Source organism: Triplophysa rosa, linkage group LG11 (assembly GCF_024868665.1).
Source record: "Triplophysa rosa linkage group LG11, Trosa_1v2, whole genome shotgun sequence".
Classification (NCBI taxonomy): Eukaryota; Metazoa; Chordata; class Actinopteri; order Cypriniformes; family Nemacheilidae; genus Triplophysa; species Triplophysa rosa.
This window is the reverse complement of record NC_079900.1, coordinates 2,546,709-2,564,604: the sequence shown is the minus strand read 5'-3', so window position 1 is coordinate 2,564,604 and position 17,896 is coordinate 2,546,709. Positions and strand designations below refer to the sequence as shown.

Sequence of the window (17,896 nt, the reverse complement as noted above, 5' to 3'; positions counted from 1 at the left end):
ACGACAGGGCCCAATGTCTTCTCTCTTAGCTGCAGGAGATTTGTGATATTTCTCCACCTGTGTCTTTATGGTCTCCAGTGTCTAAACAGGTACGAAACATCAGAGCAGAATCATGTCAAGCATTAAATCACACTAGACATCAAATAGCAATCATGTGAACTGTGATTTAACCAAACCTGTGTCATGATTCCTCTAGCAAGGACTTTATGTCCATCCTGCATCATCATATCGATGAATTTACTGTAAGGGGGTAGAACAGATCATCCACGTGTTTAATCAAATTTAGAGAGAGAATATAAAGCCGTGATCACGTTTACGGCTGTGGTTGTTTTTACCTGATCACAGGGTCGTCGAAAGGAGAGCTGGTGGCGCTTGATAAAGCAGCTTTTATTGGTCTCACTGTTTTGAGTTGTCTCAACTCTTTCTGCTCAGGACTGAGATCTGATTCTGAGCATCTTTACTGGGATCAGGATCCAGATAGTATGGGTTATACCGACTCCATCTCACCAAACACAGACTAAAAGAAAATATATTAGAAACAAAGATAATGTAACATGCAATATCAATACAAACATAGGTATCTAGAAACAGCTTTACATGTTTCTTAAAAGACTTAAGCAACATCATTTATAGTTCAGCTCGGACATTCACGACAAATACAAGAAAAAGATTTACCTCGATGTCCAAGGTTTTAATAAACGCATGACGGAGGCTGCAATCTATAAAACGATCTAAAAGGTTGGTCTCAGATCAGTTTAAGAGACCCAAACGCTGACCTTAATCCGCATTAACTATCAGAACAGGATTGGAATTACTGATCTCAGATCAGGGATCTAAACCGACCGTCATAGGACCTCAACTGGGAAGGGCTCTCTAAATTACTGCCTGAATAAAATGTTGTCATTAAAATGTATGTAAATATGATAAATAATACAGTTTAATGTTCCCCACTTTTAAACATATGATGGTTGTATATTATGTGTTATTTTATTCATACATATTTAATTTATTTATTTAATGTTTGGTCACGGGTTGAGGTAAATAAAACCATGCTCAATATACTAATTTATGTTTATGTATATACAAAAGCAGGCGAATGGTTAAAACATTAAAAAGATAGCTAACGTCAGCGATACTCTTATTATATGGAGATGGAAAGCGTAACAGCTAACAAAACAAAGAGATACATGTAACTGCAGAACCGCGGAATAGTGCAGAGCAATGCATTATGGGAATAGTAGTTTGTAGAATCTTTGTGACTGTATATTTGTTTCCTCTCGTGTTGGGTAGCTTCTGATATATTATATTGTAAAGTTAGCCTACTGTGCTCAGTATGCGTTTATTTTCCCACTAAATTAATATTTCCTGATCTCTTGACTGACTCCGCCCCTGCGACAATTTAAAAGAGAAAGTATATTAAATCTGAAAGTAAAAGCTGGTTGATGACATTTGACGAACACGATCGTCCTTGAGCAAATTATTTTTTACGACAATTTATATCAGATGTGATTGTTTTGTCTAATTTTGTACATTTAAGGATGTATCTGCATAATTTGTTTTTAATGGCAATATTGCTGAGGATCGCAGAGGGTGAGTAATATTTAAGACGAGAAGCTACACTTTACCGAGCTCACGGTTTCTCTCTAAAAACGACGTTTTAAATTAGTATCATACATATTTGCAAACTCTTTTTGGAGATTCTTTTTAAATGAACCCACTAATCTGTGGTTAAATGTGCTACTCTGTTTTTTTTATTTATTTACAGACTGTTGAGGCTAGACGACATGTGTATGCCATAATAAATGACAAATGGAACTGCTGTCTGTATTTCAGATGAACAATTAATTGCTGAACTGCATAAAAAACAAACAATAAAATACACCCACTCCTTAACATGAATAGACAAATTAAAGGCGCTTTACGTAATTTCCGCCGCTAGAGGGCACACAATTTTAAAACCAAAACAGCTGGCTAAAATATCTTCTTTTACAAGCATTGTACCCAAACCATATTGAAACAGAAAACGCCTATGTGTTGAAAGATTTTGATACGTTAGAACTAAAAAAAATGTTTAGGAAGGCTAAGGAAGTTAACTTTAAAAATTTAAATGATATTTATCCCACAAACGAGTTTTTAAGATAAAAATTTCTTTGTGAATTGGTTAAACCTTTTTGGAGAGATGTACAGTGGTTACAATCCAGAGATTAACCCCCCCTAGCTTTTTGGTTTGTATGGCAACGTTTTTCACTCATTAACGTAGGGTTTAAATCAAAGCCCAACTTCAATCAGTGGTTAAATGAGATAAAGCAGATGTATAAAACATTTAAACGGGATAACAATACAAAAGCCCTTACTTTGATTTCACTTTCGGAGGAATATAAATTAATTTGAATAAGCCTCTCTCTTTTTTCCCCTTTCTTTCTTTCCTCCTGTTTTTTATTTATATTTTTTCTTTCTCAATTTTGTATTTTTGATTGTTCATTACTGGTATGCTCAACCAAATATGCTCATTTGTGTATATTTTGAATTAAGATTGTATGCCTATTTTGTTTGTACATTTGATACAGTTAATAATAATAACAAAAAAACTGTGTAGCTTGATGATGCTGTGAAGGAGCATGGAATGATGGGAACTTTCGTTTTCAACTCCACCGCTGATGGTAATCAAGCAGACGTTAATGAGAAATCATTTTGATCAATAATGGATAAGTTAAAGCGATAAAGTTTTAGAAATGTTGCGTTTGATGACATGCTTTTTATGTAATTATAATGAAGTACATTTGACGTAAATTAATTTAAAACGATAGGTTATTCCTGGTATCAACCCAACACCTCTAAATCTCAGATCGATTATTGACTTACTTGTCCCTTTTTCACTTAGAGAATTTGCCTCTGATATCCTAACTTGAGCCCCTTTAACTGATCATTGTATAATTGAAATGAAAATAAGTTGTTAGAATAAGGAATAATAAAGCATACTGGAAATTTAACTCTGGTTTGCTTAAAAATTTGGAATATTGTGCATTGATAATGGAAATTGAAAATATTAATAAAATAGACCGTTTTTGTCAGAATTTTAAAAATATAGAATCAGAGAACAGTCTATGCAGTTCAGTAAAAATATTACAATGGTTTAAAGAAGGGAAGAATCCGTTTTGCATTGCAAGCTAAATTGGATGATCTCTACTGCAAAAGCAAAGTGGATTGAAGAAGGAGAAAAGTATACATCATATTTCTTTAATTTAGAGAAGTGAATACATAAAAGAATCTGTATCTAGTTTCATTATTAACGGAGTATAATGTAAAGATGTGTTTATGTTTTACAATAATCTTTATAGATTCACATACTCAATGTATTTTTTTAATAAAATAAAATACCTTATACCCAAGATTGACGACTCATTTAAAGAGTTTTGTGAGTTAGATCTAAGAATAGAGGGATTAGTTGAGGTGTGCTTGAGACTCTCATTAAATCAATCTCCTGGGGTTTATGGGCTCACAACTTAATTTTATAGGTTCTTTTGGAAAGAAATCAGGTGTTTGTTGGTCAATGTTTTAGAATGAAAGGAATCAATGACTACTATGAAACAAGGCCTAATAATACTTATTACCAAACATTGAAAAGAAAAAGACTATTGGATAATCTAAGACATATCATCTAAACACAAACTACACGTTATTATCGTACAAGATATTGTACAAGTTATTATCTGGTAGCTGCTAATGAAAAAGGTGTGTCCCAAATCATAAACGGAACTCAGTCTGGCTTCCTTAGCAGGCACGTGCAGAGGATTTTTTTAAATAAATGAATATATGAATGTGCACGCTATGTGTTTCTGTTTGCGCACGGCTTTCCTTGTCAAACAATTAGAAAATGTCAGTTCAGGTCGGGAAATGTTGAGAGTTCCGATGCCTTTCTCCCATCCGCGTCTCCACGCAAACGCGCAGGCGCACATAGCGCGCACGCGCAGCACAGCTGTGTGTGTAGCACGTTTGGCACATCAGGCAGAGAGCCACAGAACTGAAGACCTCCCTAGGTGAGTGGTGATGAACAGACTAGCTACATGTGCTTTCGAATTCACACCTAATTATCCAAAAGACAAACTGCAAATATTGTTTTGCTAACATCCATCACTTATGAGCTAATGAGTAAGCTAAAGTTTCGCTAAGGCAGTATATCATTGGCATACATGCTAATGTAATGGGAGGAGGCTAATTATATTGCTTGAGTGGAGCAGAGCTGGGCGAACGAGAAGCTCACGGCCCGTTTAAAAGGGCGCAACATCCCTGTACTTCCGTCTTTTTCCCGCGGTCATGGTGGCGTGGTTGTAGCGAGTAGTGCAAAGACTCAACTTATCTATATTGAGCATTGAGCTCATAGCAGCAGAATTTGAGAAAACGATTTTATATCATAGTCCGGCGGGATCTTGCGCAAATCGGGTACGCAAATTAATCTGCGGAAATCCGGACAAGGTGAAATCTCTCGGCGTGGGCCTGAGGGTGCTCAATCAGAGTAGCACATCCGTGGGGTATGTATTATAATTCCTTGTCGCCTTGTTTGGTTAGTTTTCTTTGTGTTAGTGGTGGGGACTAACAAGAACTCGTTACATAGTGTGACGCAGACGTTTGAAGGCATCGTGTGTAATCATTACCGGGGCCAGTTAAAGGGCGCTGCAGGTAGGTGGTTTTATTCTGCCTTGTAAATAATTGGGATCTGCTATTTTGGGTTTGGATGTGAGTAGTGGCAGTAATTGTTCCGCAGGAGTCTGTATGCTGCTGTTTTGCCGCTGTGTGGCGGTTCGACGTTTTACTGCTTTGTGCGGTGCTGTGCTATATGGGGAGTCTGCAGACCAGGGGCCTCATTTATAACCGTTGCGTACGCACAAAACATGCCCTGAAAGAGGCGTACGCCACTTCCCATGCAAAAGATGGGATTTATAAAAACAAACTTGACGGAAAAATGTGCGCACCTGCACGCAAACTCTGACCCATGCGTACGGACATTTTGGAGACGGAGCAGTTTGGCGACACCGATGGTGAGTTAGTGAACTCAAGTTAGATTGCAAAAGGTAAGTGTGATAAAAACGCTTATAAGCATTAATCCCTCACACACGTTTAATTTTACCGTAAATATCCTCATTATCACGAAGATTAAATCTGCAGAGTTATTTGCGCTTGTATTGAGCGATAATTGTTTCAGGCACCTTCTTGTAAAGTCCAAAACTCAAATCTTAAATAAAAATTATATCTAAATATTTAATCAGCGCTGTCTCACCATCACACTATGAGCGCATGAGGAGGAGATGATCCGACTGAACAGGGACAGCATCAAATATGATAACTGCAGAACACAGTGTAAATAAATACAAAGTATATTTTCCTTAAATACTGAGCATAATCATAGAATGTCAAAGTCTGAAAATTCAGCCATTAAGTTCTTGCACAATCGTTTCTCTTTATGTTATCAGTCCTAACGATGTTAATAACAAAATGAAGAAACATTCTTCTTTTACAATTATGTCTTCAAATGTTATCTCAGGTGAAGGACACCACTAATTAATAAGGTGATTTTAATGAGGTGTTAATGATCAGTCTAAATGCTGTAAACATTTAAATGCTGCAGAGACCTTCTTTGGCTTTAATATAATAATAATTATAACAATTATTAATTTGGAAATCTCAGTGCATCTCATGTGTGGCCATTTGTGATTTCGTTGCGGAAATAAAGGATGGGATCGGGTGTTTTCGGCAGTTTTACATCATTTTTTAGTTATTTTTCTATGGCATCTGATAGCGGTTGGACCCGGAAACGATATACCCAGCAAACACAGAACGTTCCCCTAACGTTAGTTTTTGGTTCCCTTTTGGTTATTTTTTTGGGAACCAAAAAATAACGTTCTAAGAACGTTCTTTTCAGGTTTTATTTTTTTGCAACCAGAAAATAACGTTCCCAGAACGTTGCAGGCTGGTTTGTTTTAAATAACCAGAAAATAACCAGAAAATAACGTTCTCTGATGGTTATTTTCTGGTTATTTTTTGCAACCAGAAAATAACCAGAAAATAACGTTCTCTGATGGTTATTTTCTGGTTATTTTTTTGCAACCAGAAAATAACTTAGTAGTATGACATGTGTATTGATAGATCTGGATAGAAACATACACTTGTTTCTTGTTTTATTTCATTTAGTTATTCTATTTCGTTTGTCTCATTTGTTACAATGTTCATCTATCGTATGTATTCATTCATTTATTTTGTTGTTCACTTCTATTCGTATTATTTGTTCCTTACTTTCCTGTTGTTTAACCTCGTTGGGAGTTGTATTGTCTCTTATGCTGATATGAGTATCCAATGGACTCCATCTCAAGGTTCATAATAACGTCATGAGACAATGTTTTGATACTGTAATCTTGAATGGTTAAAAACACACATTGAATATGTTTCTAGTCAGACGAAGTTTGACAGCTTGACTGAGCATTAAAGCACAACTGAGATTATTCAATAAATCATTTTTCAGTTTATTTAACATCACTTCGTCTCCTGCCTGCTGTTCTTCCCTTCAGCTCTGTATCTCCCTGGTGGTTGGGTTAAAGTATTGACTCACAATGGAGTTGATTTTCCAGGTTTAATAAGTTCCTGACGGAGAGAGATTTAGTGAAACTGGACTCAAATTTTAGATCTAAAAGATCTACAAGCCATATCCCAAGTTGGATCTATCAGTATATAAACTATTTGTGCAACAAACATCTCGTATTGTTTGACAGAGGACAGAATGAACAAAACATCCCATTGATTTATATCAAAGGAGGGATAGAATCAACCCCAGAATCAGCAGGACTTGAACTGGTAATTGATCCGGCGTGGGAGTTAGGCACTCTAACAAGTACGTCTTAAAGCAACACTATAGAACTTTTGTTCACAGTTCCCCCATGTGGTTGATAAGTGTAATTGTCTGTTACCAGTGTTGTAAATCATGGTTCTGTATAAGTGCAATTCGCGTGAAATTAGCAAACCAATTACTAAGCTGATGGAGCCGGCGAATGCAGAAACGTTTGGAAGCCATGTTGCACTCTTCCACAGGCAGGGGATGGGACCCGATCACAGAACTTACAAAGTGTGGTTGTAGCCGCTATGAGGCTGCTCAGATAGTAGCGGCATTAGAATTCGTCTGGTTAAGGCCATGAACACACTTGACGTCTTTTTTGACAAGAAAAAGTTGACGAGCGCTTTTTTAGTAAAGAAAAAATGCTGGCAGCATTTGTGCATGAAGACAGCTCAGCACACAGGATTCATATAGGCAGAGTAACGGAAGTCTATTTGAATTATAAACAGACAGTCCTTGCAAAAACCAACCACATATTTTAAAACAACAGTACTAATTTCTCGCTAGAAATGCAATCGAAAGTTAATTAAAGGTGAAAAATAAACTTTAATTCATATAAAAATATGTTCAAAGCAGCGCTTTGGCCGCCATTAAAATTTTTTAGAGAAAGATCCTGCTCGACCAATCACCTTCCTCGCATGTTGTTATGGAAACGACAGGTCTCGCTACTCGCTTGTCATTGGTCAGCTGTCAGAAAAGATGCTTGACGTAGGGCGTTTTCTTCAGAAAAGTTTAACTTTTTTCAACTTAAAAAGGCGCTCGGAGCTGCAGAAAAAGACGCCGGCGTTTAAAAAAGCACTTGTGACTATTTTGGAAAACACGGTTTACTCCATAGGAGTATAATGTAAAACAAACCCTGGCAGCTTCAAAAAAGAATTCAAGTGTGAACATGGCCTAAGACCGCTGAAATGATTTTAGAGACATTATTTTAAGGTCGAAAAACTACAAAGTGTTGCTTTACGATTGGGGAGCTCTCTCACACTAGGTATCATCCATTACACCAGTGTCACTATTAGCACCTGCGTATGTTATTGTTTTCAAAGGATTTTGGATTTTACAGGACTGGAGCAAAAGAAAGAGTAAATTAACTATTGCCTATTAGAGTAAAGAAAGTATTGACGTAGTGGTCTGAATTTTGAGCCGCGATTTTCTGAATGCCTTTACTGTTTGAAGCTGTGGGCACGGTTAGCTTTAGAATTAATAAGTCAAAAAGCTGGCAATGTTCATGGGGTTAACTATTTTTTACATGGCTGTAAAGCAAATAGGTTTTAGGAATATTGCCTCTGATTTTAGAGAGGGATCATGAGTGTTTGATGAGGAAGTGGATACAGGGATTTGTATGAGGTGAGTATGTCTATTTATAGGAACAGTGATTGTTATATTAGCCAATTAATAGAGTGCACTGGTGTGGGCTATGAAGGGAAGAATAAGCCAATGAAACATATGTGCTGGTGAGCTGTCACAGATTTCTTCTCAAGTCTAAGAATAGCACTGGTTCATTAATTGTACAAAACCACACTAACTGTTCTCTGACTTTAATAAGGCCCACTTAATATACTATTCACAACGTGGACAAACCCATGAATCAGCAACTATAAGTCATACAGTATTCATATCAGGAATGGCACTTTCCTTTTCAATGGGCTTCAATGAATTTCAACATTCTTTAAGAATGAAAATCCTGCTTTCAAGGAAGTCTCTGCCCTTTATTGTATTTGTTTTGCCACTGGTCCACCAGTTGTCTGGTTTTAAAAATTGGTTATACAAACTTTACAAAATATGACTACATAGAGTAAGGAACTTTAGTTTAGCACCTCATCGATATATTGAAGTATTAAGACTGCCCTGTTGATCGCCCTGTTAATTAGTCACATTGTCCTTGGGTGTGTAAGGCACCACCCGCTGGTCCAATGACGGTATCCAGAGGCGTGGCGAAGGCTTCACACGTGTTCTTGTCTTTCCTTTGTTTAGTGAAACAATATTTGAATGAAAGCATATTTCATTCAATTACCTCCATTTTATCTGACTCCAATTTAATAATATCTTGACTTCTCATTTAGTTTACATTTAACTTTTATCATTAATAATTGTGAAATTTGGATGGATGTCTGATTCCTCTGTTTTATTCTAAATTACACTCCTTCATCCGATTCTCAATGTCGCTTAGAGTCTCGCGCTGGCCGTTATACGCGGAGCTCACGGTCACAAACTCTCCAGTCTTGGTCACCTGCCAGAGGTACGGCTGCAAATAAAACTCATTGTTACAAATATGGTAGAACAATAACTTCAACTACCAAAGATGCGTTTCTCGATAATCTGCCCGAATTGTCTCAAATCGCTAGCATGAGAAATAACGTTGAAGATCTTGACACTACCATTGAAAATTTTAATTCCACCTTCTCAGTAACGCTAGACACAGTTGCTCCTCTACGTTTAAAGAAGATTAAAAACGGCAGTCCCACACCGTGGTATAATGAACACACTCAGGCTCTAAAGAAAGCGCCCGAAAAATGGAGCGCAACTTTAAGAAAACTAAATTAGAGGTATTTCGTACAGCATGGAAGGATGGTATTCGAAAATACAGGAAAGCCCTAAAAACTTCTAGATCCGCCTACTTTTCATCACTAATAGAAGAAAACCAGCACAACCCAAGGTTTTTATTAAACACAGTGGCTAAATTAACAAAAAATAAATCGTCAGTGACTTCTGATCCTGTATATCACATAGCAGTGATGAATTTATGAACTACTTCACATATAAAATCCAAGATATTAGAGAAAAAATTATAACAATGCAATCAGAAGTGAAACCCGCTGAACAAACTAACTACAGCGCCCCTAAGGAGATAATGCAATTATTTTATACCGTAGATCGCGATGAGCTGTCTAAATCATTAGATCATCTAAATCACAACATGCATGCTAGACCCTATACCTACAAATCTACTGAAAGAGATGCTCCCAGAAATTATAGATCCTCTTCTTGGTATTATTAACTCATCTCTGACATTAGGACTGTGCCTAAAGCATATAAGGTGGCTGTTATAAGGCCCCTTGTCAAAAAACCCCAACTCGACCCTAGAGAACTAAGGAACTACAGGCCTATATCGAATCTACCTTTCATATCTAAAGTTCTGGAAAAAGTAGTTTCAACTCAATTATGCTCCTTCCTCCAAAGGAATGACATCAATGAAGAATTCCAGTCTGGATTTAGAGCATGTCACAGTACAGAGACTGCTTTGATCAGAGTTACAAATGATCTGCTATTGGCGTCTGACCGAGGTTGTATCTCGTTATTGGTGCTGCTAGACCTTAGTGCTGCATTCGATACCATTGACCACAGCACACTCCTACATAGACTCGAAAATTATGTCGGCATTAAGGGAATAGCTTTGAAATGGTTTAAATCTTTTTATCGACCATTTTCAATTTGTAGCAATAAACAATGAGGTGTCACGCAAATCGCAAGTCCAGTACGGTGTACCACAGGCTCAGTCTTAGGGCCTCTGCTCTTCGCATTATACATGCTACCTCTAGGAGATATAATAAAGCGACACGGAGTTAGCTTTCACTGTTATGCTGATGATACTCAACTTTATATTTCCTCGAAGCCTCATGAAACACAGCAGTTCCATCGAATAATGGAATGCATAGTCGATATAAAAAACTGGATGAGTAACAACTTTTTATTACTGAACTCGGACAAAACGGAAGTGTTACTTATTGGACCGAAAACTGCTATAAGTAACAACCAAGAATACTGTTTAACTATTGACGGATGTTCCATAAAACCCTCGTCGTCAGCAAAGAATCTTGGCGTTCTATTCGATAGTAATCTGTCATTTGAGAGCCACGTCGCCAACACCTGTAAAATTGCGTTTTTCCATTTTAAGAATATATCTAAACTACGTCATATGCTGTCAATGTCAGATGCAGAGAAGTTAATTCATGCATTCATGACATCAAGACTAGACTACTGTAATGCACTGTTAGGTGGTTGCCCTGCAGGCTTATTACAAAAACTCCAATTGGTCCAAAACGCGGCAGCTCGAGTTCTTACACGTACAAAAAAGTATGAACATATTAGCCCGGTTCTGTCAACCTTGCACTGGTTACCTATAAAGCATCGCGTTAACTTTAAAATCTTGCTTATTACCTATAAAGCCCTACATGGTTTAGCTCCTCAGTACTTGAATGAACTCCTTTGTATTACAGTCCTTCACGTGCATTACGCTCTCAGGCGTCCTGTCAGTTGGTAATACCTAGAATTTCAAAATCAAGTGCAGGTGGTAGATCTTTTCCTATCTAGCGCCTAAACTTTGGAATAGTCTTCCCTGCACTGTCCGGGAGGCAGACACACTCTGTCAGTTTAAATCTAGACTAAAGACGCATCTTTTTAATCTTGCATACACTACTCTTCCATAATATAAATCTTCTGAGGGTTTAGGCTGCATTAGTTAGATCAACCGGAACCAAAAACACAACTGATGTACTTGTTGCATCAAAGAGTACAGAACAGTACTCTACTCTCAGCCAGTCTTGTCTCATTGTTCCAAGGTTACCACAGCGAGCAGGATGCAGTTCATGGCCTGACCTGATGGTAGAGCGGAGAATGGGAAGTGGGGACCTGACAAGAGCTGAGATGATAGAGCTGGATAAAGAAGGACGCGGTCTCTTGACATGTCTTCACCACAAAATTCAAATGCTATTAGATTATTAATGATAATCTTAAACTATAATTTATTTTATTATTAAGTTTATTTATTTTATTTAGCCTTGTTGTGCAAGTTCTCTGGAGCTTGTGCAGAGGCAGCAGCTTTTGCCAGAGGGGAACTGGAATCCCCTGGTTGGGCCTGGGTTCTCCTGAGGTTTTTTTTCTCGATTAGAGTTTTGGGTTCCTCGCCACCGTTTGCATACTGTTTTTGCACTATCTGCCTGACCGGGGGGGCTGCTTTAGAATTTTAAAGTTTTACTTAATTAATATTGCATATAGGAATTTATAGTCTGTTATATTTGACCTGTGCTTCTCTCTCCTTTATCCTAAATGTGTGCTCTCACTGAGCGTGTGTGCGTGTGTGTGTGTGTGTGTGCGTACTTGTCTGTGTACGTACGTGTGTGTGTGTGTGTGTGTGTGTGTGTGTGTGTGTGTGTGTGTGTGTGTGTGTGTGTGTGTGTGTGCGTGCAGCATCCGTGTGTGTGTGTGTCTCTATGTCTATGTGTGTTAGTACGTGTGCATATTGTGTGTGTGGAGTGTTTTGTATGTGGGTATGTCTGTCTTCTGTGTTTTCAAACCTTTTCTTGTTTTTGCAGGTACAACTTTAATTATTTTGCTTATAGTCAATATGTCTCATGTACAGCTGCTTTGTAACAATGAAAATTGTAAAAGCGCTATATAAATAAAGTTGAGTTGAGTTGAGTTGAGTTGAGAAATGTATATGCACCCACAAACGCTCGAAGCCAGCGCGCATAGTGGGGCAGCTAGCAGCGAGCGTGCACTAAGCACACAGTGGGTAAAAGCACCAACAGCAAACGCTGGGAGTGAGCGCAAACAGTGGAGGCACAGCAGGCAAAAACGCAGGCAGTGAGCGCACACATCCCGGGCAGCTGCCTAAGATTGCAGCGGTATGAGCTTGGCTATGCTGCAGCAACAACAAACGATCAACCCGTGTAGTCTTGTGGGCGTGGTCGCAATTTGAAAAATGTAAATCCTTTTTATTGCAATGTAAGAAGTTCCACTCTCCAAAACAGCATGTTTGGAGTTTGATTGGATAATAAGAACAAATAACTGGCCATTGTGGCCAAAGCGCTCCGTTTGACTTTTCCGAGATCTTCTACTCTTCCCTGTGGACGACCTCTGACCTACTTTCTGTACGATCTGAATTTCTGCGTTTTGAATTTTAGAAAATTGAATTTGATGTTCCGAATTTCTTCTTCATCTTGAAAACGTGAGGCTGTATTAAAAAAAAACTGGATATTTGCAATCTAAGAATTCAGAGCAAAAAATATGTTGTTTGAAAATGCATGCCTATAAAACTCTGCCTTAAAAAAAACAATTGTGTTAAATTTCAAATGTTCAATATTCAAGTAAAAAAAATTCAAATTCGAAATCAAAATCTAATTCAAAACTATTTTAACTCCCATATAATATTCAGTTTTGTTAAAAAACACTTGTCAATAATTCAGATTTACGAAATTCAAATTCAGATTGTTTTGTCATATTCTGGCTCCATTTTTGCAATGTAAGAAGTTCCACTCTCCAAAACAGCATGTTTGNGTTCTCTGATGGTTATTTATTGGTTATTTTTTGCAACCAGAAAATAACCAGAAAGTAACGTTCCCTGATGGTTATTTTCTGGTTATTCTTTTGCAACCAGAAAATAACGTTCTCTGATGGTTATTTATTGTTTATTTTTTTGCAACCAGAAAATAACCAGAAAGTAACGTTCCCTGATGATTATTTTTGGCTATTTTTTATGGTAAAAATAGTCAAAACTGGTAAACGTCAGTGACGTGAAATACATAAATTATAAGATCACATTAACACATGTTATACTGACCAAATGAAATTAATAAATGTGCCTTTTAATGGCTGAAAATAATAAACTAGTTAAGCTAAATGAAAATGCAATCATATATGTGTATTTCTTTAGTGTGGTTGTCTGTTACTGTATGTGTGCGCGCTCGAGCACGTGCATTCTCCGCTCCGTCGCGCACTTCCGTCATTTAAAAATTAACGGTCATTTCGTTTTACCTCACCCACTAACACATTAGTTTAGCGGTTTATTTATTTTAATTTTTTATTTAAAACCGTACAGATTTGAGAGTAAACTTATATTTTCGTGATTTTCGATTGATTTGACACATCTAAATCAACAGACCATGATGAAAGGACTGAAACTCAGGGCTTTTGATTGTTAAATCTAAAGACGGAGCCGCGCTATACTTCTGTGGTGAGACAATAATATTGTTAGCCTGAAGATAATTCAATGTTTATTCTTCTGTCAATAAAAATCTGCTTTAAATATTGTGTTGAAGTCATTGGTTATTTTATTTCGATATCTATAATGTCTGATGTTGAGGTAGGCCTACACACAGTGTGGTTTTGTTAGAAATGATATACTGTGCTGTTTAAATCGAAAATTAGGCTACTTTAGTGATGAAAAAGGAATTATTAGGCTAAAAGAATAATCTAATGCATTGATTTCATCCTCCATATTGTGTGGGATGATGCAGTTTACTTATTTTAATTAGATTAGATTGCGATGGATAAAAACACAGCATGGATGTATTCATTACTGACGTGTAAATGGACCGAGAAAAATATTTTAGGCTAACGTTCTGGGAACGTTCCCATAACGTTAGTTTCTGGTTCCCAGAAAGTTTTTTTAAGGTTTGTTTTTGGTTATCTTTACGGAAATAAACGTTAGTTTCATGGTTTCTATAACGTTAGGGTAACGTTCCCCTAACGTTAGTTTTTGGTTCCCAGAACGTTATGGGAACCAGAAACTAACGTTCTATTAACGTAAAGAAAACTTTCCTGGAGAACCAAAAACGAACCTTATAAAATAACGTTCTGGGAACCAAAAACTAACGTTAGGGGAACGTTCTGGTAACCAAAAACTAACGTTAGGGGAACGTTCTGGAAACCAAAAATTGTTAGCTGGGTACGTCCATTATGACGCGTGACGTCAGGCTCAACAAGCGGATTGGATGCCAGGCTTATTAATATATGAATCAGCATTCATGAGGTGTTTTGCATTGACTATTTATGGGTAAAAATGGGCGTGTACCAGGCGGGATATGAGGCTGATTCACGTACGCACACTTGCAGGTGATCTGTGATTTATAAAGCCAATATTGCTTACAGGTGTGCGTACGCACGGTTTTATAAATCTGAATATTTTTTGGCGTACGCTATTTTTGGTTTTCGGGCGCACGTACACTTTTAGTAAGGATCCTACGCACAGTTTTATAAATGAGGCCCCTGGAGCAGGCAGTTTTACGCCCCAAGCAGTTTTGCGACCCAGGCAGTTTTACACCCCTGTTTTTACTTATTTGTCCAGTAGGGGGCACTGTACATTAAGAACCACCAGAACAGACCTAAGAACAGATAACTTCATCGTCCATCACGAGTTTATGGTAAATAAACGTTTTCAGGCAATCGTCCAACATGTATAGTTTTAAATGATTCATTGATATCGATATGAATTCATTTCAACATCTAAAAAGATATGTACGGTATTTGTAATTTATACTCAAAGACAATAAAATGTATACTTATTGACCAGGTCGATGTTCTGTCTGGATCAACCTTAGCTAACCACGTGTATGCTTACTCGATATCTCTTACTCGTTTTCATAATTATTTTCTTTTTAATTTTCTTTTGTTGTCTGTCTCTAGCCTATGTGATGGCCTTTTCTGGTAACATATTCTTCTGCCCTTACGTAAATTGACCATGGTTTTACTACAGTTAAAACCAAAAAACCATGGTTACTGTAGTAAAACAATGGTTATCACAAAATAACCATGGTTTTGAAAACCATGTTTTTGTAAAAACCATAGCAAAGTAATCAATGCACCAAAAAACCATGGTTACTACACTTGTACCACAAAAAGAAAAAACATGGTTTATTTTCGTAAGGGTGACCCTGTTTACTTGCATTAATACATAACATTACTACAGTAGGCTTATATGTAAACCATTTTAATTTAGCTGCACACATACTTGAGTTATTTATTATTTTAAGTTGTTACAACTTCCTACAAAATGGAGAGCCCCATATTCCGAACTAACAATTAATCACAGGTGAGAACATCACAGTCAACATAATATTTAGCCAGCAAACAATTTTCTTAAATGTGTATTAAGAAAACAAAAGATCAATAATCGAGCACCAACAACCACAAACATGTTCAAACTCAAATTGAAAACTTTATTCCCATATGGAATAAAATAAATGATCATATTATGTAATGTACATATAAATACATTTTTGTTAAAATAGCTTAATGATCCTAATTAAAATTTATGTGCACCTAATGTGGGTTTATCATGTTTGTGATTTAGTGCTCAATTAATCGTGTATCTTGTTTTCTTAATAGCAATTGTTGGCTGGCTAATTAGGCCTATTATGTTGTGATGTTATTGATCTCATCTGTAATAATACTTGGAAATAATAAAAATGTGTTCAAGAATGCATTTTACATATTTACTGCACTTTTAACCAATAGCTTGTCTAATAAATACATAAATGACTTACAGAGACATATGTGGCAATGTTTTAATGACATTCTCAATTTTCTTTGCACAGTCCATCATCAGTGGCCAAAAGAAATCAAAGTGGCTTGACATATTTTGCAATCCTTCTGCCAAAACCATGCTTGTGCCTGTGTACGTTGACAATCAGGACCAAACTGATGACTTACTTTCACCTCACTTCATTTCTGGACAGGACACCCACACAGACTCACAGTGACACGATCAAGTTTATTATGGATGTCCTTTTTCCAGAGGTGGGTCCTGTGTTAGCTGTGCTCCTCAGATTTATTTTGTAATTGCTTGGTTTGATTGGTTAATGTAGAAAGGACACTCAGTTTTGTTGTACAAAAAAATAATTTTGATACTGAAATGATACTACTTGTTTGGGGTGTGACCCATCTTGACTTAACTCTTTCTTTGATAGTCCATCATCTGTTCCCTTGCTGGTTTGTAAAATCTCACCATGCTGGAGGCTGAGGAGAAATTTCTACAAGTCATTGACATACAAGGTCTGTAAGGATGCTATAAAGGAGAAATGGTCAAGCATGACATCCTGCCATTATTTCCAATAACAATTTTGTCTACAACTTTAAACTTTCTTTTATCAGTGAGCGGGAGCAGTTTGACAGGAGGATTAAGAACATTTTGAAGTAGAGTGAGTCATTATCCGCATAGGAGTCATTATCGAGAGCCATCCTATAATGATCATCAATCCTGTTTTTGATAATGGTCTTAATAAATAATGTTGTTCACAAGAAACTTGTCACTTTTTTCTTAGAAGATAAGACCTTAGAAATCTCTTAATGCGGTGAATTGTGTTTTTCTTCATGAAATAGTATGCAGGACACTGTTCTAAATGCAGGGCAGATATTTAATTGATGTTTCATATGATTGCACTTAATGTCTTATGGGCTAAATATGGTTAATATTTGAATGTAACTAACTTTGCCTATACATTCACAACAAACACTCAAGTCTTCTGTATATTCGTATATTACTAGGCCGCAGTAGATTATATATTATTGTTGTACTGTACATCTGATCCAACTGTATTATTATTAATTTTTCAATTAACAAAAACACTAAATTGCAGTTGCAATTGCAAATCAATAGTCTCCTGTAAGCTATGTATTAAGACCGTTAGTAGATATCTACAAATATTTAAACCTGTTCATATCGTTAGTTAAGCCATGGTTTCTGTAGTAAGATCAGCAATACAACAACAACAAAAAACATGGTTACTACACTTTTACCATAAAGTAAGTTTAGTTTATTTATTTACTTTTAATCTTACACATACATAATTACATTTTTGTTTAACAGTTTGATTCGGTTACAAATATTTTATTTTGTGGTTCAACTCCCCCTACTGGACAAATAACGAACAACAGGGGCGTAAAACTGCCTGCTCCAGTTCTGCAGACTCCCCCTTCTCGTGCTGTGGAGGAGCCTTCAATCTTCTCATCGTGCGTGCGTGTGTGTGGAGAAATTGGTTTCTTTGTGAGTGTGGGCGGTTACTTGTGTAGTTACAGGTATTAATTTGTTGTTTTGAGTGAATGTGGATTATAGTGGGTTGTTTTTAAAAACTTTTTTTATTTTTTTATTTATGGTTTGGTTTTCTTTCTTTTTTATTATTATTTGCGGTTATTATACCGCACATGCCTACCACAGACTCAATTTCCTCTGGTGGTCCATCTTTCATGGTGTTCGTAGATATTACTTGTTGGGAGGGTTTCATTTATGAATCTTTTTTTTTC

The 17,896-nt window shown here is 36.8% G+C and overlaps 1 protein-coding gene and 1 long non-coding RNA gene across 9 annotated transcripts in view; both read left to right on the top strand.

Annotated features, from left to right (window-relative positions):
• The window catches only part of LOC130561318 (uncharacterized), a 101,708-nt gene that overhangs the window by 18,109 nt on the left and 65,703 nt on the right, over positions 1-17,896 (top strand). The window lies entirely within an intron of this gene.
• LOC130561322 (uncharacterized) lies at positions 1,442-16,888 on the top strand. Of its 4 annotated transcripts, none has more exons than XR_008963809.1 (4): positions 1,442-1,590; positions 16,192-16,393; positions 16,564-16,648; positions 16,748-16,888. It is a non-coding gene; the product is annotated as an uncharacterized LOC130561322 (long non-coding RNA). The 4 variants fall into 4 exon arrangements; XR_008963808.1 differs by lacking the exon at positions 1,442-1,590 and adding an exon at positions 4,044-4,677 and having other exon boundaries at positions 14,943-16,393; XR_008963810.1 differs by lacking the exon at positions 1,442-1,590 and adding an exon at positions 13,166-15,117.